Consider the following 26,728-nt stretch of genomic DNA (forward strand, 5'->3'; position numbering starts at 1 on the left):
TAGACAGTACTGTGCAGCCGTCTTCATCGACCTGGCCAAGGCATTCGACTCTGTCAACCACCGCATTCTTATTGGCAGATTAAATAGCCTTGGTTTCTCAAATGACTGCCTCGCCTGGTTCACCAACTACTTCTCAGATAGAGTTCAATGTGTCAAATTGGAGGGCCTGTTGTCTGGACCTATGGCAGTCTCTATGGGGGTGCCACAGGGTTCAATTCTTGGGCCGACTCTTTTCTCCGTGTATATCAATGATGTCGCTCTTGCTGCTGGTGACTCTCAGATCCACCTCTACGCAGACGACACCATTTTGTATACATCTGGCCCTTCATTGGACACTGTGTTAACAAACCTCCAAACGAGCTTCAATGCCATACAACACTCCTTCAGTAGCCTCCAACTGCTCTTAAACACTAGTAAAACTAAATGCATGCTCTTCAATCGAACGCTGCTGGCACCCGCCCACCCGAATAGAATCACTACTCTCGACGGGTCTGACCTAGAGTATGTGGACAACTACAAATACCTAGGTGTCTGGTTAGACTGTAAACTCTCCTTCCAGACTCACATTAAGAATCTCCAATCCAAAGTTAAATCTAGAATCAGCTTCCTATTTCGCAACAAAGCCTCCTTCACTCATGCTGCCAAACATGCCCTCGTAAAACTGACTATCCTACCGATCCTTGACTTCGGCGATGTCATTTACGAAATAGCCTCCAACACTCTACTCAGCAAATTGGATGTAGTCTATCACAGTGCCATCCGTTTTGTCACCAAAGCCCCATATACTACCCACCACTGTGACCTGTACGCTCTTGTTGGCTGGTCCTCACTACATATTCGTCGCCAAAACCACTGGCTCCAGGCCATCTATAAATCACTGCTAGGCAAATGCCCGCCTTATCTTAGCTCATTGGTCACCATAGCAACACCCACCCGTAGTATGCGCTCCAGCAAGTATATCTCACTGGTCATCCCCAAAGCTAACACCTCCTTTGGCCGCCATTCCTTCCAGTTCTCTGCTGCCAATGACTGGAACGAATTGTAAAAATCTCTGAAGCTGGAGACTCTTATCTCCCTCACTAACTTTAAGCATCAGTTGTCAGAGCACCTCACCGATCACTGCACCTGTACACAGCCCATCTGAAATTAGCCCACCCAACTACCTCATCCCCATATTGTTCTTTATTTTGCTCATTTGCACTCCAGTATCTCTATTTTCACATAAGCTCTTGCACATCTATCATTCCAGTGTTAATACTAATTGTAATTATTTTGCTGTTTTTATCGCACTGCTTTGCTTTATCTTGGCCAGGTCGCAGTTGTAAATGAGAACTTGTTCTCAACTGGCTTACCTGGTTAAATAAAGGTTAAATAAAAATTAATAAAATTAAACCTTTTAGCTAACCTTTCCCCTAACCCTAACCTTAACCCTTTTAGCTAACCCTTCCTCTTCCCCTAAACTTAACCCTTTAACCTAACTCCTAAATTTAACCCTAACCTTAACCCTAACCCCTAACCCTAACCCCTAGCCTAACTAAAGTTAGCCACCTAGCTAGAATTCATAACATATCATACGTTTTGCTAATTTGTAACATATTGTACATTTGGCAAATTTGTAACATATTGTACATTTAGCAAATTTATAACATATAATACGAATTGTAATTTATAACATATCATGTGAAATGGGTGATGGACATCCACAAATTAATACATACTATAAGAAACTAAACATACCATACTAAATTGTGTGTCTAGTATGTAAGTACAAAATAATACGAAATGCTCTAAGACCAGGTTGCAACATAAGGCAGTAGATCTTCTGGGGGTCACCAGTTTCCCAGATTCACACAGCGTTCTGTGAGACACTCTCCATCACCCCCCCTCACCCCTCCACCTGCTCCCCTGAGATGTGACCATTGTCCCGCAGCAATAGGAACTCTGAGTATGTGGCAGCACCATATTCCTTCATTGTCTTTTCAAGCTCACCCATTGGCTACAGACTGTGAGAAACTCCAACAAGCCCAAGACCCACACATTCATATGCAGATTATGGACTATGTATAGGAGAGATGAAGTCAGTAGGAATCAGATTCACTCTACACAGAGACCTCTACAGCACATAGATCCAGCCATGGCACCTACAATCACTTCAGCTGTGAACTACTCTAACGAACAACTGACTCTGAGCAACAAGGTAAATTGAGTTACAAATATTGAGTGTCAAATTTTTTAGTATTTGCTTCTAGAATACAGCGATTCTTGTCAGCTCTGTTGTATTCAGAATAAGATTATTAATGACTCTCCTCTTCTCTTCTTGCAGCTAAGAAAGCCAGTGGTTGAAAAGTTACGCAGAGATCGTATCAACAACAGCATTGAGCAGCTCAAGTCTCTCCTGGATCCAGAGATCCTCAACCAGCAGCCAGACTCCAAACTGGAGAAAGCCGACATCTTGGAGATGACAATTTGCTTAATGAGACAACAGCAACAGAACCAGCCAGTGAGCGCCTCCTCCTGCTCAGCACCTGTCAATCAGGGTTACTCCAGGTGTGTCCAAGAGATTGTGCACTTCCTGTCCAAGGATGAGGTTAAGACACAGACCCAGAGACTGCTGAGCCATTTCCAGAGCCTGCAGCCATCCTCTGATAAGAACAGGAGGGAGAGTGACCTGCCTCAGTTGAGCTCCCCAGCCCAGCACAGCATCAGCAAAGAGAAGAGTCCAGTCAACAGCGCCCTCTGGAGGCCCTGGTAGAGTCCTACAGACTGGAGCTCCACTCAAATAAACTCGATGGACCATGTTGGTCTAACAATGTCATGGACTGTGATCAGAGAGCTTCATCTTCTGCTTAAGCAGGTTGTTTTAAAAGTCGTGTTTCAATTGAAACTTTTCATTTCAGTTGTACTGAACAAGTTAAAATGTTTTTACTAAGGAAATGCTGAAATCTACGAACACTGCATTTGTGTAATGTTAATAACCTTTATGTTTTGTGAAGCATATGTTATTCGTGATAAACAACAACTTCAATGGTCCATTAACCCAAAATGGGTATTTTATCATCAATCTTTTTGTGATGATCTATTACCTATCTGTTTAAACGTCAACACGTATTCAACAATAAGTAATTTTGTTACAACTACATTTTTGTAGTGATATGATCATATTGACATTATATTGAGCATCTTCTGTTAAGTATGTATCAGTATTAGTTAGGCATTTGTTATTGATCAACTTGAGCTACATCATCACTGGTCCTCCATGAGGATTATTTACCGAAACTGGGTATTATACCTGTTATCATCACTATGTGATTAGAAATAATTGATCTGTTTTAAGATCAGACTTTATATGTGAAAATTTTGCTCAAATTATTATTATGATGTTGATGTATATACTTTATATGAGAGAAAATGGTTCTCTCTCATTATATAACCTCTTCTTTTTTTTTTTTACTTGTGTATTTTATAAAAACAGTAACTGTGTAACCTATAGTCTGTTGAGATGTATAATCACTTTATTTCTATTGAAAGATTTACCTTAAACTAAGGTATTCGATGATGTGATTCAGTGAGTCAGTCTGAAAAAATACACAAATCATCAAATTAAATCCTCTTGTCTGTTACTTCATTCTTCTCTTCACTGAACAAGCTTCCAATAGAGTTATATTACTGATTTACATTACTAATTTTTGATATTCCTTTTGAAAGTATTCAGACCCCTTGACTTTTTCCACATTTTGTTTCGTTACAGACTTATTCTAAAATTGATTAAATTGTTTTTTTTCCCTCATCAATCTACACATAATACCCCCATAATGACAAAGCACATTTTTGCAAACTGTGCAAATTTTTGACATTTTTGCAAATGTATTAGAAAAAAAAAAAACTGAAATATCACATTGACGTTAGTATTCAGACCCTTTACTCAGTACTTTGTTGAAGCACCTTTGGCAGCGATTACAGCCTTGAGTCATCTTGGGCATGACGCTACAAGCTTGGCACACCTGTATTTGGGGAGTTTCTTCCATTTTTCTCTGCAGATCCTCTCAAGTTCTGTCAGGTTGGATGGGGAGCATTGCTGCACAGCTATTTTCAGGTCTCTCCAGAGATGTTCGATCGGGTTCAAGTCCGGGCTCTGGCTGGGCCACTCAAGGACATTCAAAGACTTGTCCCGAAGCCACTCCTACGTTGTCTTGGCTGTGTGTTTAGGGTCGTTGTCCTATTGGAAGGTGAATCTTTGCCCCAGTCTGAGGTCCTGAGCGCTCTGGAGCAGGTTTTCATCAAGGATCTCGCTGTACTTTGCTCCGTTCTTGTTTTGCCTTGATCCTGACTAGTCTCCCAGTCCCTGCCGCTGAAAAACACCCCCACAGCATGATGCTGCCACCACAATGCTTCACCATAGGGATGGTGCCAGGTTTCCTCCAGACGTGACTCTTGGCATTCAGGCCAAAGAGTTTAATCTTGGTTTCATCAGACCAGAGAATCTTGTTTCTCATGGTCTGAGAGTCTTTAGGTGCCTTTTGGCAAACTCCAAGTGGGCTTTCATTACTGAGGAGTGGCTTCCGTCTGGCCACTCTCCCATAAAGGCCTGATTGGTGGAGTGTTGCAGAGATGGTTGTCCTTTTGGAAGGTTCTCCCATCTCCACAGACGAACTCTAGAGCTCTGTTAGAGTGACCATCGGGTTCTTGGTCACCTCCCTGACCAAGGCCCTTCTCCCCCGATTGCTCAGTTTGGCCGGGCGACCAGCTCTAGGAAGAGTCTTGGTGGTTCCAAACTTCTTCCATTTAAGAATGATGGAGGCCACTGTGTTCTTGGGGACCTTCAATGCTGCAGACAGTTTTTGGTACCCTTCTCCAGATCTGTGCCTCGACACAATTCTGTCTCGCAGCTCTACAGACAATTCCTTCAACCTCATGGCTTGGTTTTTGCTCTGACATGCACTGTCAACTGTGGGACCTTATATAGACAGGTGTGTGCCTTTCCAAATCATGTCTATTCAATTGAATTTACCACGGGTGGATTCCAATCAAGTTGTAGAAACATCTCAAGGATGGTCAACGGAACAGGATGCACCTGAGCTCAATTTCGAGTCTCATATCAAAGTGTCTGAATAATTATATAAATAAGGTATTTCTGTTTTTTATTTGTAATAAATGTGCAAACTTGTCTAAAAACCTGTTTTCACTTCGTCATTATGGGGTATTGTGTGTAGATTGCTGAGGATTTTTATTTATTTAATACATTTTAGAATAAGGCTGTAACGTAGCAAATTGTGGAAAAATTCTAGGGGTCTGAATACTTTCCGAACGCACTGTACAGCGAGCTCCAAAAGTATTGGTACAGTGATTTAAAAAATAAATGATACAATGACTATGAGGTTAAAGTACAGACAGTCAGCTTTATTTTGAGAGTATTTTCATCCATATCAGGTGAACCGTTTAGAAATTACAGCACCTTTTGTCAATTTTAGGGGACCAAAAGTATTTTGACAAATGTACTTATCTGTGTATTAAAGTAGTAAAAAGTTCAGTATTTGGTTCCATATTTGTCAAAATACTTGATATGGGACCAAATACTGAACTTTTTACTACTTTAATACACGTAAAAGTGAATTTGTCAAAATACTTTTGAGGGTATTTTCATCCATATCAAGTGAACCGTTTAGAAATTACAGCACTTTTTGTCAATTTTAGGCGAACCAAAAGTATTTTGACAAACACAGCAAGACAGTCGTGAAGAGGGCACGACAACGCCTATTCCCCCTCAGGAGATTGAAAAGATTTGGTATGGGTCCCCAGATCCTCAAAAAGTTATACAGCTGCACCATTGAGAGCATCCTGACTGATTGCATCACCCCCTGGTATGGAAACTGCTCGGCCTCCGACCGCAAGGCACTACAGAGGGTAGTGAGTACGGCCCAGTACATCACTGGGGCCAAGCTTCCTGCCATCCAGGACCTCTATACCAGGCGGTGTCAGAGGAAGGCCCTAAAAATTGCCAAAGACTCCAGCCACCCTAGTCATAGACTGTTCTCTCTGCTACCGCATGGCAAGCGATACCGGAGCGCCAAGTCTAGGTCCAAAAGGCTTCTTAACAGCTTCTGCCCCCAAGCCATAAGACTCCTGAACAGCTAATCAAATGGCTACCCGGACTATTTGCATTGAACCCCCCCCCCCCCCCAACTCTGCCTGGAAGGTCAGCATCCCGGAGTCGCCTCTTCACTGTTGACGTTGAGACAGGTGTTTTACGGGTACTATTTAATGAAGCTGCCAGTTGAGGACCTGTGGGGCATCTGTTTCTCAAACTAGACACTCTAATGTATTTGTCCTCTTGCGCAGTTGTGCACCAGGGCCTCCCACTCCTCTTTCTATTCTGGTTAGAGCCAGTTTGTGCTGTCCTGTGAAGGAGTAGTACACAGCGTTGTACGAGATCTTCAGTTTCATGGCAATTTCTCGCATGGAATAGCCTTCATTTCTCAGAACAAGAATAGACTGACAAGTTTCAGAAGAAAGTTATTTGTTTCTGGTCATTTTGAGCCTGTAATCGAACCCACAATTGCTGATGCTCCAGATACTCAACTAGTCTCAAGAAGGCCAGTTGTATTGCTTCTTTAATCAGCACAACAGTTTTCAGCTGTGCTAACATAATTGCAAAAGGTTTTTCTAATGATCAATTAGCCTTTCAAAATGATAAACTTAGATTAGCAAACACAACGTGCCATTGGAACACAGATGGTTGCTGATAATTCGCCTATGTAGATATTCCATTAAAAATCAGCTGTTTCCAGCCACAATAGTCATTTACAACACTAACAATATCTACACTGTATTTCTGATCAATTTGATGTTATTTTAATGGACAAAAAAATTGCTTTTCTTTCGAAAACAAGGACATTTCTAAGTGACCACAAACTTTTGAACTGTAGTGTACATATTACCTCAATTACCTCGACTAACCTATGCCCCCGCACATTGACTCTATACCGGTACCCCCTGTATATAGCCTCGTTACTGTTCTTTTATTGTTGCTCTTTAATTATTTGTTATTTTTCTATTTTTGTATTTTTTATAATATTTTTTATTTATACTTTTTTTAACTTCCGTTTATTTTGGTAAATACTTTCTTAACACTTATTTTTCTTAAAACTGCATTGTTGGTTAAGGGCTTGTAAATAAGCATTTCACTGTAAGGTCTACACACCTGTTGTATTTGGCGCATGTGACAAATAAACATTTATTTGATTTGATATATATTATTACTTTACTTCTTGGGCAAATTTAGTGGGCGGTCATGGTGGATGTCTTTTTTGGTCCCAGTTGTTGTTGCTAGTCAACTTTCAGTGGACACCACCATGAGTGTCTTTCAGAACCCCTCCTAAAACACCACCTGCTTCATTTTGGTTGTTGTCAGTGACTCTTTGTTAGTTCCCCTTTCTGTTTGAGTGACAACTTTTGGTTTTCTTGCTGCGGAAGGTAACAGTGTGAAAGAGATAATTGATCCTATGAGTTCCCAGAGGCATGGCAGTGTTGTTTTTACTGAAACACCTGTTTTACGTACATTTTTTGTTTGTTTGTATATCATCATCGATGATTTTTTGTTTGTTCATGATATGTCAGTTATTCCAGGTGTTAGGCCAAAACTGACACTGTCGTCTTAATGCTCTAAAAGTTTAGGTCTGCAGGGCTGCATTATGTGATGCTTAATAAGACACACTTCTATTGTTCCTCCATTGAAAGCAGTGAATGGAGAGAGTATGGGAAGCCGAGGAGAACTCACTCACAGAGCCCCTTGGGGACAATAGACTGAGACCTCTAACCTGGACCATCAGAAGTTAGATGGGGGTCTGAATCTCTATGGGAAAATGAATGGATCTATTGCTAATGATCCCAAAAATGTCCTGTATTTTGTGTCTTGCAGGAAGAAATCTGATCAAATATTAACATTTTAACCAAAAAGGTTCAAGACGTATTTCAAACATTTGCTTTTTTAAAGCACATTTGAGCAATACTTACATCTTCTTCAAGATTAATGTAATTTATCCTGTTTTTATACTGTTTGTATGTGAGGAGTGGCTGAAAGTGAAACATTCCACACAAACACGCTTACAGTTTGAATTGATTCTCTGTAACAGTGAGTCTTTATCTGTTTCTTAAGAAAAATATTTCAGTAATGAGCTTTACCCCCAAGGGCTTGATGGGAACTACTTGTTAAAGATGAATTAGCATTTAACAAGGCACACTTCTGTTGTTTAGTGGAGCTCTCTCAATGGGCAGGGTCACACTTTAGTGTCACCATCATCATCATCATCATCAGTCCCATCAGCACCTGTCTGTCTGGGGAACACCCAGAACCACTGGGGAATAGGCACACTTATAGAAGGGAATTAAACAATAGCTGAATACATCAGTTTCCCCAGGGTATAAACTTCTCTGTCTTTCTCCTTCTCTTAATCAAGACATGATATTATATCTAAAAATAATTTGTGTGAAACTGTGCATAATTTATTTTAATTTGAAAATTACGTTTCTCCAAAATCACAATCTGAATGTAAACAAGTTGAACATAAACATACAAATAAAATCCAAAATCATTGTAAATAAAATAAAATAATGTAGAAATGAACAGACACAGTATATGTTTTTGCAGCACACTTTTAGGATAAAATCAAGTGTGCTGATGTTTCCCTCCAGAATCCAGATGGTCTGTGATGTCATACTCTGTCTATAGTAAAACACAGAGCCAATAGCCGTCACTGATGGTCCACTGAGCAGCTTTTGTAGTGCATTGATCACAGCACACAGGACTCAGTGTGGGAATCTCAGATCAGCTCTCTACTCACTCGGACCAGTAGCCTCAAGACAGAGGACACATCTGCTACTTCTGGACTCCAGAGTGACGGATATTTCCCTCCACTCTCAGAATACAGAAGTGGTGAAAGTGTGCAGACACAAACCTCGTAATTGATCAGTTTAATCCTTATCAGTTAGAAGCCAAATAAATGGTCTTATAATTTCTCTTAAGTAGTTTGACAGAAATGTCACGTCATATTGCTCATTCTCAGTGCAATGATTTGATTAGCAGCCCTACCTTGAAATGAAACTGTAGCAGATTCAAATTCATAACAGTGCAATCAGAGAGGTCAAACCCATCTTCACGTGTTTAAATGTGACTGAACCTGCATGGTATAAAAAACCATTATATTCAACAACAACAATCAAAAGGTATTGCGTAGCACCAAACGTTTTAATGTAGAGGATCAGTGTCATTCTCACATGATGAGCGTGTGCTCTGTCAGTATCATTGATCCCAACATCATGCGGCAGATCTGGGGGTCACCAGTTTCCCAGATTCACACAGTGCTCTGTGAGTCTCTCTCCATCACCCCCACCCTTCCACCTGTTCCCCTGAGATGTGACCATTGTCCCCCAGCAATAAGAACACAGAGCATGTGGCAGCTCCACATTCCTCACTGTCCTCCCAAGCTCACCCATTGGCTACAGACTGTGAGAAACTCCAACAAGCCCAAGACCCACACATTCATATGCAAATTATGGACTATATATAGGAGAGATGAAGTCAGTAGAAATCAAATTATCTCAACACAGTCCTCAACAACACAGAGATCCAGCCATGGCACCTACAATCACTTCAGCTGTGATCTACTGTAATGGGCACCTGACTCTGACCAACACGGTAAATTGAGTTACAAATAGTGTCACATTGTTTCAGTATTTGCTTCTAGAATACAGCCATTCATGTCAGCTCTGTTGTATTCAGAATAAGATTATTAATGACTCTCCTCTTCTCTTCTTGCAGCTAAGAAAGCCAGTGGTTGAGAAGTTACGCAGAGATCGTATCAACAACAGCATTGAGCAGCTCAAGTCTCTCCTGGATCCAGAGATCCTCAACCAGCAGCCAGATTTCAAACTGGAGAAAGCCGACATCCTGGAGATGACAGTTTGCTTGCTGAGACGACAGCAACAGAACCAGCCAGTGAGCTCCTCCTCCTGCTCAGCACCATTCAATCAGGGTTACTCCAGGTGTGTCCAAGAGATTGTGCACTTCCTGTCCAAGGATGAGGTGAAGACACAGACCCAGAGACTGCTGAGCCACTTCCAGAGCCTGCAGCCATCCTCTGATAAGAACAGGAGGGAGAGTGACCTGCCTCAGTTGAGCTCCCCACCCCAGCCCAGCAAAGCATCAGCAAAGAGAAGAGTCCAGTCAACAGCACTCTCTGGAGGCCTTGGTAGAGTCCTACAGACTGGAGGTCCACTATCAGACAAACTCAATGGACCATATTGGTCTAACATTAATGTAATTGACAGTGATCAGAGATCTTCTTCATCTTCTGCTTAAGCAGGATGTTTTAAAATGTGTGTTTCGCTTGAAACTTTTCATTTCAGTTGTACTGAACAAGTAAAACAATTATTTTTCTTACAAAGAAAACGATGAAATCTACAAACACTGCATTTCTGTAATTTTAATAACCTTTATGTTTTGTGAAGCATGTGTTGATTATGTTGATCATGTGTTTATTCATGATTAACATCAACTTCAATGGTCCTCCATGAGGACTTCTAACCCAAAATTGGTATTTTTATCACCAATCTTTTTCTTATTGTCTATAGAGCCCCACAGTGGTGGTGTCATAATCCCCATAAAACCTAACGTTCGAACAGGGAAATGGTTCCAATAGCTTTTCCACCATTCATTTTTCCCATAGGGGATTTTAGAAACACTTAAAATAAGGGCTGTGTTTCGTGTAGGCTTACCCTGGCGTAACGTTTTGCTAACCATGTAAATCTCTCTCGAACAAGGTGACTTTTATCTGTATTTACTCTCAAATTCAAAAATGACAATTAGCATCAAAGTAGACATAATGCAAATCTACAAATCCCTGTAAGCTCCTGCACGTCATCTCTAGCTGACACCTTTGCTAAAAGGTATTGTGTCAATTTAAAACTTGCACAAGACAGTTCACAGAATTGTCCATTTAAAGAAATGTAGCCAATTGATTCATTACTACATTTAACATTAGATACTTAGTCCTGAGTTTCTTACCTTTGCCTCGATTCGGCAGTCTCATCCAGATCATCATGGCATTTGTAGTTCTTTATGATAGCCACATTAGCAGCTAAATAGCATTTGATTTTTTGTGGGTAAATACAGGCAAATATATTGATAAAAGTCACCTTGTCCTAGAGAGATTTTCATGGTTATCAAAATGTCACACCAGGGTAAGCCTACACGAAACACAGCCCTTAACTGTTTAAGTGTTTCTAAAATACCCTAACGGGAAAAAATGAATGGTGGAAAAACGATTGGAACTATTTCCCTGTTTGACCGCTAGGTTTTATGGGTATTATGACTCATATTGTTGTACTCCATCATCGATCTTTGTAAAGGTCAACACGTATTCAAGAATTAGCAATTTTGTTACAACTACATTTTTGTAGTTATATGGTGATATTGACATTATATTGAGCATCTTCTGTGAAGTATGTATCAGTATTAGTTAGGCATTTGTTATTGATCAACTTGAGCTACATCATCACTGATCCTCCATGAGGATTATTTACCCAAACTGGGTATTATACCTGTTATCATCACTCTGTGATTAGAAATAATTGATCTGTTTTTAGATCAGACTTTATGTGTGAAAATGTTGCTCACATTATTTGAATAATGTGTATATTGTAAAGGGGAGAAAATGTTTTCTCTCAATGTGAAACCTTTGTTTATTTTAAACAATATGTTGTCTTTTATAAAGACAGTAACTGTGTATCCTATGCTCTGTTAGAGTATCATATGTCTTGAAGATTGATCCAAGTTGTGGTTTTGATGTGTAATCACCTAAACTATTCACCTTATATTTAGGTGTTCAAATCTATGATGTGACTCTGAGTCAATGTCAATAAATCCCAAAATAATGAAATGTAATCATTTGTTATTGTCCTTGATATTTCCTTCTCTCTCCTGTCATCAACATATTGACTGTGGACTATAACACAGATATACTGTATAAGGTCATAATTACTATTGCAATGATTTGTCACCATGCGTTGAATTTGAAATATTGCATCTCAATCAAGTAATCTACCGTGGTCCCCGTTTTTAGAAGGAACAGAAATAGTGATGTTTTTAAATGTCTAAGAGGAAAAGGCCCAGGGTGTGAAAATGAAGCTATAGTAAGCGTTAGGGTTATGGTTATGGTTAGGGTTGAGCCGGGGTGTGGACATGAAGCTAGAGATAGTGTTAGGGTTATGGTTGGGTTCAACCGGGGTGTGGATATAAAGCTAGGATTATGATTAAGGTTAGGGTTAGTGTTAAGGTGATGGCTAAAATCCACGTCACTTGTCTCTCATTGATCCAATTTAGGTCAGAACCAAGACAAGTGCTATTCTATAGTGCTCACTGTTCTTTAACTCAAATAATTTCCTTCAATCCAAGTTTTTCAGGGAACCTTCTCTAGGACCGGATGCTTCTTTGGTAATTGAAGCATATATAATGGTTTCATAGGCACCAGACTGAACTGAATACCTAACATGATGCATTATAATAAGGCACACTTCTATTGTTCCTCCATTGAGAGCAGTGAATGGAGAGAGTGTGGGAAACCAAGGAAAACTCACTCACAGACCCCCTTTGGGACAATATACTCAGACCTCTGGACCCTGTAGGATGAGGGGTGAGAAGGAATTTCACTAGTAAGGTTTCATCATTTAATTCTATATATTCAATATATCACAGATATATCCGCTACATCAAAATGCTAAAAAATCATGAATAGGTAGCAGCTTTTTAATGTTTCACATATTGCAACCAGGGCTGTGGAAGCAGGGTGTCACGATCGTTGTAAGAGGCAGACCAAGGCGCAGCGTGATAGGCGTACATCTTTTAATGAGTACTTTACACCAACAACAAAACGATACGTGAAGTCTAAAGGTTCACCAACACAAACCTATACAGAACACGATCCCACAAAATAACAGTGCCAAACAGGCTGCCTAAGTATGGTCCCCAATCAGAGACAACAAGCTACAGCTGCCTCTGATTGGGAACCACCCTGGCCAACATAGATATACACGAACTAGAACACAAACCTAGAAAACTAAACAATAGAAAATCCACACCCTGGCTCAACATTTAATAGTCCCCAGTGCCAGGGCGTGACACAGGGGCTATGTGACGGTGGTAAACCTTATCTCCACCAGTTGAAATTAGACAATGAATTGTAAGGACTGCACAAATGTTTTTCTTTAGGTAACAGATCAGGAAATATATTATATGACACTTTATACAAAACATGATCAACTTGTGGTAGTCCTGTGTAGCTCAGTTGGTACAGCGTGGTGCTTGCAACACCAGGGTTGTGGGTTCGAGTCCCACGGGGGACCAGTATGACAAAAAAAGTATGAAAATGTATGCACTCCCTACTGTACGTCACTCTGGATAAGAGTGTCTGCTAAAATGTAAATGTCGTATCAAAGATTATAAATCTTCTATCTATGAAGTATATGCTTTAAAGATATTCAGTATTCTGTCCATTCTTGACTCTCTCTGAATGGCGATATGCTGTACAAGTCTATATTGTAAAAATATTTGTATTTACTACCTTCTTAATTGATGTATGTCTGATTTAAAAATAAAAAAACTTTTCCCCCAGGGTCTTGATAGGAACTGCTTGTGTAGAGATTAATTAGCATTTGACAAGGCACACTTCTGTTGTTTAGTGGAAGCTAATTTGACTCAATAAAGAAAAAAATTGAATATAAATGAAATTTAGAAAAAAAATATATATATATATTTTCATCTATGACAAAATGTAAAACTATACACAGGCATACATTTTTGTCAGCAGTCACATCCATTGTGAGATAATAAAATGTGACTGAATCAGTAATAAAGAGTTGAAACACTGTACATTCAACAATGTCCTCATAGGTGGGGACAAAGTTACACTGTACATTTAATGTAGAGGTTCTGTGTCAGTCTCACACGTGTAAGTTGTGATGATGAGCGTGTGCTCTGTCAGTATCATTGATCCCAACATCAGGCAGCAGATATAGAGTATAACATTCATTAATGTAGTCTGATAAAAATGTTCAACGGAATAAAATGTAATAAATATATGATTGTCAAACAGTATGGAAGGAGCCTGTGGTAGTTTTCCCCTCCAGAATCCAGATGGTCTGTGATGTCATACTCTGTCTATAGTACAACACAGAGCCAATAGCCATCACTAATGGTCCACTGAGCAGCTTTTGTAGTGCATTGATCATAGCACACAGGACTTAGTGTGGGAAACTCAGATCAGCTCTCTACTCACACTGACCAGCAGCCTTTAGACAGAGGACACATCTGCTACCTCCAGACTCCACTACCACTATCAAATCTGTGAATACACAAACAGAAGAGCAGTATTGCAACATAAATATACCAGGGGGTGAATGTCAACTTACTTACTACTATACAATATTACGTTTTAAATATACAATATTACGTTTTAAAGGTGGCAATGTTCTTAAATCCCCTGTTTCAAAAAATGTAATCAAATTATTATACATTTTAGTCGACGCTCTTATCCAGAGCGACTTACAGTTAGTGAGTGCATACATTTTTCATACTGGCCCCCCGTGGGAAATGAACCCACAACCCTGGCGTTGCAAGCGCCATACTCTACCAACTGAGCTACAGGGGCCTATAGTTTGAACCTTATGTTAAAATTATATATAAAATAATTTTAGGAAGGTCTATTCCATTTCCAGGCACCTAAATGCAAATCATATTTTTCTATATTTTGAAACAATATTCACTTAGAAATGCAACCAGAAAGAAAACATAATTTTCATGTAGAGGATATGTGTCAGTCTCACACCTGTAAGTTGTGATGATGTGTGTGTGCTCTCTCAGTATCATTCATCCCAACATCAAGCAGCAGATCTGGGGGTCACCAGTTTCCCAGATTCACAGAGCGCTCTGTGTGTCACTCTCCATCACCCCCCATCTCTCCACCTGCTCCCTTGAGATGTGACCATTGTTCCCCAGCAATAAGAACACTGAGCATGTGGCAGCTCCACATTCCTCATTGTCCTCCCAAGCTCACCCATTGGCTACAGACTGTGAGAAACTCCAACAAGCCCAAGACCCACACATTCATATGCAGATTATGGACTATATATAGGAGAGATGAAGCCAGTATAATTAAGATTCTCTCAACAAAGAGACCAGTACAGCACAGAGATCCAGCCATGGCACCTACAATCGATTCAGCTTGATCTACTGTAATGAGCACCGGACTCTGACCAACAAGGTAAATTGAGTTACAAAGTGTGTTACATTGTTTCAGTATTTGCTTCTGGAATACAGCCATTCATGTCAACTCTGTTGTATTCAGAATAAGATTATTAATGACTCTCCTCTTCTCTTCTTGCTGCTAAGAAAGCCAGTGGTTGAAAAGTTACGCAGAGATCGTATCAACAACAGAATTGGGCAGCTCAAGTCTCTCTTGGGTCCAGAGATCCTCACCCAGCAGCCAGACTCCAAGCTGGAGAAAGCCGACATCTTGGAGATGACACTTTGCTTCCTGAGACGACAGCAACAGAACCAGCCAGTGAGCTCCTGCTTGGCACCTGTCAATCAGGGATACTCCAGGTGTGTCCAAGAGATTGTGCACTTCCTGTCCAAGGATGAGGTGAAGACACAGTCCCAGAGAAGACTGCTGAGCCACTTCCAGAGCCTGCATCCATCCTCTGATAAGAACAGGAGGGAGAGTGACCTGCCTCATTTGAGCTCCCCAGCCCAGCACAGCTTCAGCAAAGAGAATCATCCAGTCAACAGCACACTCTGGAGGCCCTGGAAGAGTCCTACAGACTGGAGGTCCACTCTCAATCAAACTCAATGGAATATGTTGGTCTAACATTAATGCCATGGACAGTGATCAGAGATCTTCTCCATCTTCTGCTTAAGCAGGTTGTTTTAAAAGTTGTGTTTTGATTGAAACTTTTCATTTCAGTTTTACTGAACAAGTTAAAATGTTTTTGTTATAAGAAAACGATTAAATCTGTGATCACTGCATTTTTGTAATGTTAATAACCTTTATGTTTTGTGAAGCATCATAATGTGTTGATTATGTTAATAATGTGTTTTTTATTTATCAACTTCAACTGTCCTCCATGAGGACTTTTAACCCAAAATGGGTATTTTATCATCAATCTTTTTGTGATTATCTATTACCTATCTGTTTAAAGGTCAACACGTATTCAACAATAAGCAATTTTGTTACAACTAAATTTTTGTAGTTATATGGTGATATTGACATTATATTGAGCATCTTCTGTGAAGTATGTGTCAGTATTAGTTAGGCATTTGTTATTGATCAACTTGAGCTACATCATCACTGATCCTCCATGAGGATTATTTACCCAAACTGGGTATTATACCTGTTATCATCACTCTGTGATTAGAAATAATTGATCTGTTTTTAGATCAGACTTTATGTGTGAAAATGTTGCTCACATTATTTGAATAATGTGTATATTGTAAAGGGGAGAAAATGTTTTCTCTCAATGTGAAACCTTTGTTTATTTTAAACAATATGTTGTCTTTTATAAAGACAGTAACTGTGTATCCTATGCTCTGTTAGAGTATCATATGTCTTGAAGATTTATCCAAGTTCTGGTTGTGATGTGTAATCACCTAAACTATTCACCTTATATTTAGGTGTTCAAATCTATGATGTGACTCTGAGTCAATGTCAATAAATCCCAAAATAATGAAATGTAATCATTTGTTATTGTCCTTGATCTTTCCTTCTGTCTACTGTCATCAACATATTGGCTGTGGACTACAACACAAATCTACTGTATAAGCTCATAATTACTATTGCAATGATTTGTCATGAAGTGTTTGAAGTTGAAATATTGCATCTCAATCAAGTAATATACAGTGGTCCCAGTTTTGAGCAGGAACAGAAATAGTGATGCTTTAAAATGTCTAAGAAGAAAAGGCCCAGTGTGTGGACATGAAGCTAGAGTTAGGGTTAGGGTTATGGTTAGGGTTAGGGTTGAGCCGGGGTGTGGATATGAAGCTAAAGATAGGGTTAGGGTTATGGTTAGGGTTCAGCCAGGGTGTGGACATATAGTAAAACTAGGGTTAGGATTAAGGTTAGGGTTAGGGTTAGGGTTAAGGTGATGGTTAAAATCAACATGTCACTTGTCTCTCATTGTTCCAATTGAGGTCAGATCCAATACAAGTGCTATTCTATAGTGCTCACTATTCTTTAACTCAAATTATTTACTCAATCCAAGTTTTTCAGTGAACCTTCTCTAGGACCGGATAATTCTTTGGTAATTGAAGCATATATAATGGTTTCATAGGCACCAGACTGAACTGAATACCTAACATGATGCATTATAATAAGGCACACTTCTATTGTTCCTCCATTGAGAGCAGTGAATGGAGAGAGTGTGGGAAACCAAGGAAAACTCACTCACAGACCCCCTTTGGGACAATAGACTCAGACCTCTGGACCCTGTAGGATGAGGGGTGAGAAGGAATTTCACTAGTAAGGTTTCATCATTTAATTCTATATATTCAATATATCACAGATATATCCGCAACATCAAAATGCTAGAAAATCATGAATAGGTAGCAGCTTTTTGTTTCACATATTGCAACCAGGGCTGTGGAAGCAGGGGCTATGTGAACGTGGTTAACCTTATCTTCACCAGTCAAAATTAGACAATGAATTGCAAGGACTGCACAAAGTTTTTGTATTTTGACAGGGTGTAAGAGGAATTAGGTAACAGATCAGGAAATACATTATATCACACTTCATACAAAACACGATCAGCTTGTGGTAGTCCTGTGTAGCTCAGTTGGTACAGCGTGGCGCTTGCAACACCAGGGTTGTGGGTTCGAGTCCCACGGGGGACTAGTATGACAAAAAAAGTATGAATATGTATGCACTCCCTACTGTACGTCGCGCTGGATAAGAGCGTCTGTTAAAACATCAATGTAGTATCAAAGATTATATACCTTCTATCTATGAAGTATATGCTTTAATGATATTTAGTATTCTGTCCAATCTTGACTCTCTCTGAATGGCGATATGCTGTACTAGTCTATATTGTCAAAATATTTGTATTTACTACCTTCTTAATTGATGTATGTCTGATTTAAAAATAAAAATAACATTTCCCCCAGGGTCTTGAGAGGAACTGTTTGTGTAGAGATTAATTAGCATTTAACAAGGCACACTTCTGTTGTTTAGTGGAAGCTAATTTGACTCAATAAAGAAAAAAATTGAATATAAATGAAATTCAGAAAAATATACATATTTTTTTATTTTCATCTATGACAAAATGTAAAACTATTCATAGGCATACATTTTTGTCAGCGGTCACATCCATTGTGAGATAATAAAATGTGACTGAATCAGTGATAAAGCATTGAAACACTATACATTCAACATTGTCCTCATAGGTGGGGACAAAGTTACACTGTACATTTAATGTAGAGGTTCTGTGTCAGTCTCACACATGTACGTTGTGATGATGAGCATGTGCTCTGTCAGTATCATTGATCCCAACATCAGGCAGCAGATATAGAGTATAACATTAATTCATGTAGTCTGATAAAAATGTTCAACGGAATAAAATGTAATAAATATATGATTGTCAAACAGTATGGAAGGAGCCTGTGGTAGTTTTCCCCTCCAGAATCCAGATGGTCTGTGATGTCATACTCTGTCTATAGTACAACACAGAGCCAATAGCCATCACTAATGGTCCACTGAGCAGCTTTTGTAGTGCATTGATCATAGCACACAGGACTTAGTGTGGGAAACTCAGATCAGCTTTCTACTCACACTGACCAGCAGCCTTTAGACAGAGGACACATCTGCTACCTCCAGACTCCACTACCTCTATCAAATCTGTGAATACACAAACACAAGAGCAGTATTGCAACATAAATATGCCAGGGGGTGAACGTCAACTTACTTACTACTATACAATATTACGTATTAAAAGGTGGCAATGTTCTTAAAGCCCCTGTTTCAAAAAATGTAATAAACGTAATCGAATTACTATAGTTAGAACATTATATAAAAATTATACATAAAAAAATAATAGGAAGGTCTATTCCATTTCAGTCTCACACCTGTAAGTTGTGATGATGTGTGTGTGCTCTCTCAGTATCATTCATCCCAACATCAGGCAGCAGATCTGGGGGTCACCAGTTTCCCAGATTCACAGAGCGCTCTGTGTGTTACTCTCCATCACCCCCCATCTCTCCACCTGCTCCCTTGAGATGTGACCATTGCCCCCAGCAATAAGAACACTGAGCATGTGGCAGCTCCACATTCCTCATTGTCCTCCCAAGCTAACCCATTGGCTACGGAATGTGAGAAACTCCAACAAGCCCAAGACCCACACATTCATATGCAGATTATGGACTATGTATAGGAGAGATGAAGTCAGTAGGAATCAGATTCACTCTACACAGAGACCTCTACAGCACATAGATCCAGCCATGGCACCTACAATCACTTCAGCTGTGAACTACTCTAACGAACAACTGACTCTGAGCAACAAGGTAAATTGAGTTACAAAGTGTGTTACATTGTTTCAGTATTTGCTTCTGGAATACAGCCATTCATGTCAACTCTGTTGTATTCAGAATAAGATTATTAATGACTCTCCTCTTCTCTTCTTGCTGCTAAGAAAGCCAGTGGTTGAAAAGTTATGCAGAGATCGTATCAACAACAGCATTGAGCAGCTCAAGTCTCTCTTGGGTCCAGAGATCCTCACCCAGCAGCCAGACTCCAAGCTGGAGAAAGCCGACATCCTGGAGATGACACTTTGCTTCCTGAGACGACAGCAACAGAACCAGCCAGTGAGCTCCTGCTTGGCACCTGTCAATCAGGGTTACTCCAGGTGTGTCCAAGAGATTGTGCACTTCCTGTCCAAGGATTAGGTGAAGACACAGTCCCAGAGAAGACTGCTGAGCTACTTCCAGAGCCTGCAGCCATCCTCTGATAAGAACAGGAGGGAGAGTGACCTGCCTCATTTGAGCTCCCCAGCCCAGCACAGCTTCAGCAAAGAGAATCATCCAGTCAACAGCACACTCTGGAGGCCCTGGAAGAGTCCTACAGACTGGAGGTCCACTCTCAATCAAACTCAATGGAATATGTTGGTCTAACATTAATGCCATGGACAGTGATCAGAGATCTTCTCCATCTTCTGCTTAAGCAGGTTGTTTTAAAAGTTGTGTTTTGATTGAAACTTTTCATTTCAGTTTTACTGAACAAGTTAAAATGTTTTTGTTATAAGAAACCGATTAAATCTGTGATCACTGTATTTTTGTAATGTTAATAACCTTTATGTTTTGTGAAGCATCATCATGTGTTGATTATGTTGATAATGTGCTTTTTAATTATAAACTTCAACTGTCCTCCATGAGGACTTTTAACCCAAAATTGGTATTTTATCATCAATCTTTTTGTGATTATCTATTACCAATCTGTTTAAAGGTCAACACGTGTTCAACAATAAGCAATTTTGTTACAACTACATTTTTGTAGTTATATGGTGATATTGACATTATATTGAGCATCTTCTGTGAAGTATGTGTCAGTATTAGTTAGGCATTTGTTATTGATCAACTTGAGCTACATCATCACTGATCCTCCATGAGGATTATTTACCCAAACTGGGTATTATACCTGTTATCATCACTCTGTGATTAGAAATAATTGATCTGTTTTTAGATCAGACTTTATGTGTGAAAATGTTGCTCACATTATTTGAATAATGTGTATATTGTAAAGGGGAGAAAATGTTTTCTCTCAATGTGAAACCTTTGTTTATTTTAAACAATATGTTGTCTTTTATAAAGACAGTAACTGTGTATCCTATGCTCTGTTAGAGTATCATATGTCTTGAAGATTGATCCAAGTTGTGGTTTTGATGTGTAATCACCTAAACTATTCACCTTATATTTAGGTGTTCAAATCTATGATGTGACTCTGAGTCAATGTCAATAAATCCCAAAATAATTAAATGTAATCATTTGTTATTGTCCTTGATCTTTCCTTCTGTCTACTGTCATCAACATATTGGCTGTGGACCACAACACAAATCTACTGTATAAGGTCATAATTACTATTGCAATGATTTGTCATGAAGTGTTTGAAGTTGAAATATTGCATCTCAATCAAGTAATATACAGTGGTCCCAGTTTTGAGCAGGAACAGAAATAGTGATGCTTTAAATGTCTAAGGAGAAAAGGCCCAGGGTGTGGACATGAAGCTAGATTTAGGGTTAGGGTTATGGTTAGGGTTAGGGTTGAGCCGGGGTGTGCATATGAAGCTAAAGATAGGGTTATGGTTAGGGTTCAGCCAGGGTGTGGACATATAGTAAAACTAGGGTTAGGATTAAGGTTAGGGTTAGGGTTAAGGTGATGGTTAAAATCAACATATCACTTGTCTCTCATTGTTCCAATTTAGGTCAGAACCAAGACAAGTGCTATTCTATAGTGTACACTATTCTTTAACTGAAATGATTTACTCAATCCTAGTTTTTCATTGAAGCATACAGTGGGGAAAAAAAGTATTTAGTCAGCCACCAATTGTGCAAGTTTTCCCACTTAAAAAGATGAGAGAGGCCTGTAAAGTTCATCATAGGTACATGTCAACTATGACAGACAAAATGAGGAAAAAAAATCCAGAAAATCACATTGTAGGATTTTTAATGAATTTATTTGCAAATTATGGTGGAAAATAAGTATTTGGTCAATAACAAAAGTTTCTCAATACTTTGTTATATACCCTTTGTTGGCAATGACACAGGTCAGACGTTTTCTGTAAGTCTTCACAAGGTTTTCACACACTGTTGCTGGTATTTTGGCCCATTCCTCCATGCAGATCTCCTCTAGAGCAGTGATGTTTTGGGGCTGTCGCTGGGCAACACGGACTTTCAACTCCCTCCAAAGATTTTCTATGGGGTTGAGATCTGGAGACTGGCTAGGCCACTCCAGGACCTTGAAATGCTTCTTACGAAGCCACTCCTTCGTTGCCCGGGCGGTGTGTTTGGGATCATTGTCATGCTGAAAGACCCAGCCACGTTTCATCTTCAATGCCCTTGCTGATGGAAGGAGGTTTTCACTCAAAATCTCACAATACATGGCCCCATTCATTCTTTCCTTTACACGGATCAGTCGTCCTGGTCCCTTTGCAGAAAAACAGCCCCAAAGCATGATGTTTCCACCCCCATGCTTCACAGTAGGTATGGTGTTCTTTGGATGCAACTCAGCATTCTTTGTCCTCCAAACACGACGAGTTGAGTTTTTACCAAAAAGTTCTATTTTGGTTTCATCTGACAATATGACATTCTCCCAATCATCTTCTGGATCATCCAAATACACTCTAGCAAACTTCAGACGGGCCTGGACATGTACTGGCTTAAGCAGGGGGACACGTCTGGCGTTGCAGGATTTGAGTCCCTGGCGGCGTAGTGTGTTACTGATAGTAGGCTTTGTTACTTTGGTCCCAGCTCTCTGCAGGTCATTCACTAGGTCCCCCCGTGTGGTTCTGGGATTTTTGCTCACCGTTCTTGTGATCATTTTGACCCCACGGGGTGAGATCTTGCGTGGAGCCCCAGATCGAGGGAGATTATCAGTTGTCTTGTATGTCTTCCATTTCCTAATAACTGCTCCCACAGTTGATTTCTTCAAACCAAGCTGCTTACCTATTGCAGATTTAGTCTTCCCAGCCTGGTGCAGGTCTACAATTTTGTTTCTGGTGTCCTTTGACAGCTCTTTGGTCTTGGCCATAGTGGAGTTTGGAGTGTGACTGTTTGAGGTTGTGGACAGGTGTCTTTTATACTGATAACAAGTTCAAACAGGTGCCATTAATACAGGTAACGAGTGGAGGACAGAGGAGCCTCTTAAAGAAGAAGTTACAGGTCTGTGAGAGCCAGAAATCTTGCTTGTTTGTAGGTGACCAAATACTTATTTTCCACCATAATTTGCAAATAAATTCATTAAAACTCCTACAATGTGATTTTCTGGAATTTTTTTTCTCATTTTGTCTGTCATAGTTGACGTGTACCTATGATGAAAATTACAGCCCTCTCTCATCTTTTTAAGTGGGAGAACTTGCACAATTGGTGGCTGACTAAATATTTTTTCCCCCACTGTAGTTGTATAAGCTGGAAGTAGAGGCCTAAGCATTGTTGTTCACTAGCTTACTCCAATTAGGGAAGGGGTGGTGGGGTTGGAAAGTAATAAAAGGTAAATATATATTTTTTAAAGGATATGTATATGTGTATGTATGTATGTATGTATGTATCCACCATATGGTGGATTGGAAGTGATGCAGACAATTACATTGATGGAAGTTACAATCTGCAATATTAAAGCTGATCTACCCCCCTAAAAAAAAAGTAAGGTTTCATCATTGATTTCTATATATTTATTATACCACAGATATATAATCTACATCAAAATGTAAAAAAAAATGAATAGGTAGCAGCTTTCACATATTGCAACCAGGGCTGTGGAAGCAGGGGCTATGTGACCGTGGTAAACCTTATCTTCACCAGTTGAAATTAGACAATGAATTGTAAGGACTGCACAAATGTTTTTTTTATTATGACAGGGTATAAGAGGAATTAGGTAATAGAGCATATCACACTTTATACAAAACATGATCAGGTTGCGGTAGTCCTGTGTAGCTCAGTTGGTACAGCATGGCACTTGCAACGCCAGGGTTGTGGGTTCGAGTCCCACGGTGGACCAGTACGGGAAAAAAAATATGTAAACGTATGCACTCACTACTGTACGTCGCTCTGGATAAGAGTGTCTGCTAAAATGTAAATGTAGTATCAAAGATTATAAACCTTCTATCTATGAAGTATCTGCTTGAAAGATATTTAGTACTAAGTCCAATCTTGACTATCTCTGAATGGTGATATGCTGTACAAGTCTATATTGTCAAAATATTTGTATTTGCTACCTTCTTAATTGATATATGTCTGATTAAAAAAAAAAAAAAACATTTTCCCCAGAGGCTTGATGGGAACTGCTTGTGTAGAGATGAATTAGCATATAACAAGGCACAGTTATGTTGTTTAGTGGAAGCTCTGTCAATGGGCAGAGTGTGGGAAAGCTCTGGAGAGCAGAGCCTCAGTCTAGTGTCATCATCATCATCATCATCATCAGTCCCATCAGCACCTGTCTGTCTGGGAAACACCCAGAACCACTGGGGAATAGGCACACTTATAGAAGAGAATTAAACAATAGCTGTATACATCAGTTTCCCCAGGGTATAAACTTATCTTTCTTTCTCCTTCTCTTCTGTCTTCATGTGCATACTTAATTTAAATATTAAGCTTCTCCAAAATCGCAATCTGAATGTAAACATATAACATATAAAGCAAGTTGAGCAAAAATCATTGTGAATAAAATAAAATAAATGTAGAAATGTACACGGATACAGCATATGTTTTGCAGCAAACTTTTAGGATAAAATCAAGTGTGCTGGTGTTTCCCTCCAGAATCCAGATGGTCTGTGATGTCATACTGTCTAAACCATCATGTGTGAAACTGTGCATACTTAATTTAAATATTAAGCTTCTCCAAAATCTCAATCTGAATGTAAACATATAACATATAAAGCAAGTTGAGCAAAAATCATTGTGAATAAAATAATATAAATGTAGAAATGTACACGGATACAGCAAGTGTGCTGGTGTTTCCCTCCAGAATCCAGATGGTCTGTGATGTCATACTCTGTCTATAGTACAACACAGAGCCAATAGCCGTCACTGATGGTCCACTGAGCAGCTTTTGTAGAGCATTGATCACAGCACACAGGACTTAGTGTGGGAACTGTCAGGAGTCACATCTATTGTGATATAATAAGATGTGACTAAATCAGTGATAAAGCGTTGAAACACTATACATTCAACAATGTCCTCATAGGTGGGGACAAAGTTACACTGTACATTTAATGTAGAGGTTCTGTGTCAGTCTCACACGTGTAAGTTGTGATGATGTGTGTGTGCTCTGTCAGTATCAATGATCCCAACATCTGGCAGCAGATCTGGGGGTCACCAGTTTCCCAGATTCACACAGCACTATGTGAGTCTCTCTCCATCACCCCCACCCTTCCACCTGTTCCCCTGAGATGTGGCCATTGTCCCCCAGCAATAAGAACACTGAGCATGTGGCAGCTCCACATTCCTCACTGTCCTCCCAAGCTTACCCATTGGCTACAGACTGTGAGAAACTCCAACAAGCCCAAGACCCACACATTCATATTTATATTTCACCTTTATTTAACCAGGTAAGCCAGTTGAGAACAAGTTCTCATTTACAACTGCGACCTGGTAAAGATAAAGCAAAGCAGTGCGATAAAAACAACAACAAAGAGTTACATGGGGTAAAACAAAACATAAAGTAAAAAATACAACAGAAAATATATATACAGTGTGTGCAAATGTAGCAAGTTATGGAGGTAAGGCAAATAAATAGGCCATAGTGCAAAATAATTACATTAGTATTAACACTGGAATGATAGGTGTGAAAGAGATGATGTGCAAATAGAGATACTAGGGTGCAAATTAGCAAAATAAAGAACAATATGGGGATGAGGTAGTTGGGTGGGCTAATTTCAGATGGGCTGTGTACAGGTGCAGTGATCGGTAAGGTGCTCTGACAACTGATGCTTAAAGTTAGTGAGGGAGATAAGAGTATCCAGCTTCAGAGATTTTTGCAGTTCGTTCCAGTCATTGGCAGCAGAGAACTGGAAGGAATGGCGGCCAAAGTAGGTGTTGGCTTTGGGGATGACCAGTGAGATATACCTGCTGGAGCGCATACTACTATGGGGGTGTTGCTATGGTAACCAATGAGCTAAGATAAGGCGGGGATTTGCCTAGCAGGGATTTATAGATGGCCTGGAGCCAGTGGGTTTGGCGACGAATATGTAGTGAGGACCAGCCAACAAGAGCGTACAGGTCACAGTGGTGGGTAGTATATGGGGCTTTGGTGACAAAACATATGGCACTGTGATAGACTACATCCAATTTGCTGAGTAGAGTGTTGGAGGCTATTTTGTAAATAACATCGCCGAAGTCAAGGATCGGTAGGATAGTCAGTTTTTCGAGGGCATGTTTGGCAGCATGAGTGAAGGAGGCTTTGTTGCGAAATAGGAGAGTGTTGTATGGCATTGAAGCTCGTTTGGAGGTTTGTTAACACAGTGTCCAATGAAGGGCCAGATGTATACAAAATGGTGTCGTCTGCGTAGAGGTGGATCTGAGAGTCACCAGCAGCAAGAGCGACATCATTGATATACACAGAGAAAAGAGTCGGCCCAAGAATTGAACCCTGTGGCACCCCCATAGAGACTGCCATAGGTCCAGACAACAGGCCCTCCGATTTGACACATTGAACTCTATCTGAGAAGTAGTTGGTGAACCAGGCGAGGCAGTCATTTGAGAAACCAAGGCTATTTAGTCTGCCAATAAGAATGCAGTGGTTGACAGAGTCGAAAGCGGCTGCACAGTACTGTCTATTATCAATCGCGGTTATAATATCGTTTAGGACCTTGAGCGTGGCTGAGGTGCACCCATGACCAGCTCGGAAACCGGATTGCATAGCGGAGAAGGTACGTATGATTCGAAATGGTCGGCGATCTGTTTGTTAACTTGGCTTTCAAAAACTTTC

The 26,728-nt window shown here is 39.9% G+C and overlaps 4 pseudogenes across 4 annotated transcripts; all 4 read left to right on the top strand.

The window, feature by feature from the left end:
- The first annotated feature begins 2,072 nt into the window (after nucleotides 1–2,072).
- LOC311138207 (transcription factor HES-5-like) lies at nucleotides 2,073–2,752 on the top strand (annotated as a pseudogene). Its single transcript has 2 exons — nucleotides 2,073–2,197; nucleotides 2,324–2,752. The product of its transcript is annotated as a transcription factor HES-5-like (transcript).
- Nucleotides 2,753–9,568: 6,816 nt separating this feature from the next.
- LOC311138971 (transcription factor HES-5-like) lies at nucleotides 9,569–10,248 on the top strand (annotated as a pseudogene). The gene is made up of 2 exons: nucleotides 9,569–9,691; nucleotides 9,815–10,248. The product of its transcript is annotated as a transcription factor HES-5-like (transcript).
- A 4,815-nt stretch (nucleotides 10,249–15,063) lies between these two features.
- LOC311138341 (transcription factor HES-5-like) lies at nucleotides 15,064–15,917 on the top strand (annotated as a pseudogene). Its single transcript has 3 exons — nucleotides 15,064–15,120; nucleotides 15,223–15,311; nucleotides 15,435–15,917. The product of its transcript is annotated as a transcription factor HES-5-like (transcript).
- Nucleotides 15,918–19,472: 3,555 nt separating this feature from the next.
- Nucleotides 19,473–20,203, top strand: LOC311138342 (transcription factor HES-5-like; annotated as a pseudogene). The gene is made up of 2 exons: nucleotides 19,473–19,597; nucleotides 19,721–20,203. The product of its transcript is annotated as a transcription factor HES-5-like (transcript).
- Nucleotides 20,204–26,728: the final 6,525 nt, after the last annotated feature.

Source organism: Coregonus lavaretus (genome assembly GCF_964263955.1).
Source record: "Coregonus lavaretus genome assembly, chromosome: 12".
Classification (NCBI taxonomy): Eukaryota; Metazoa; Chordata; class Actinopteri; order Salmoniformes; family Salmonidae; genus Coregonus; species Coregonus lavaretus.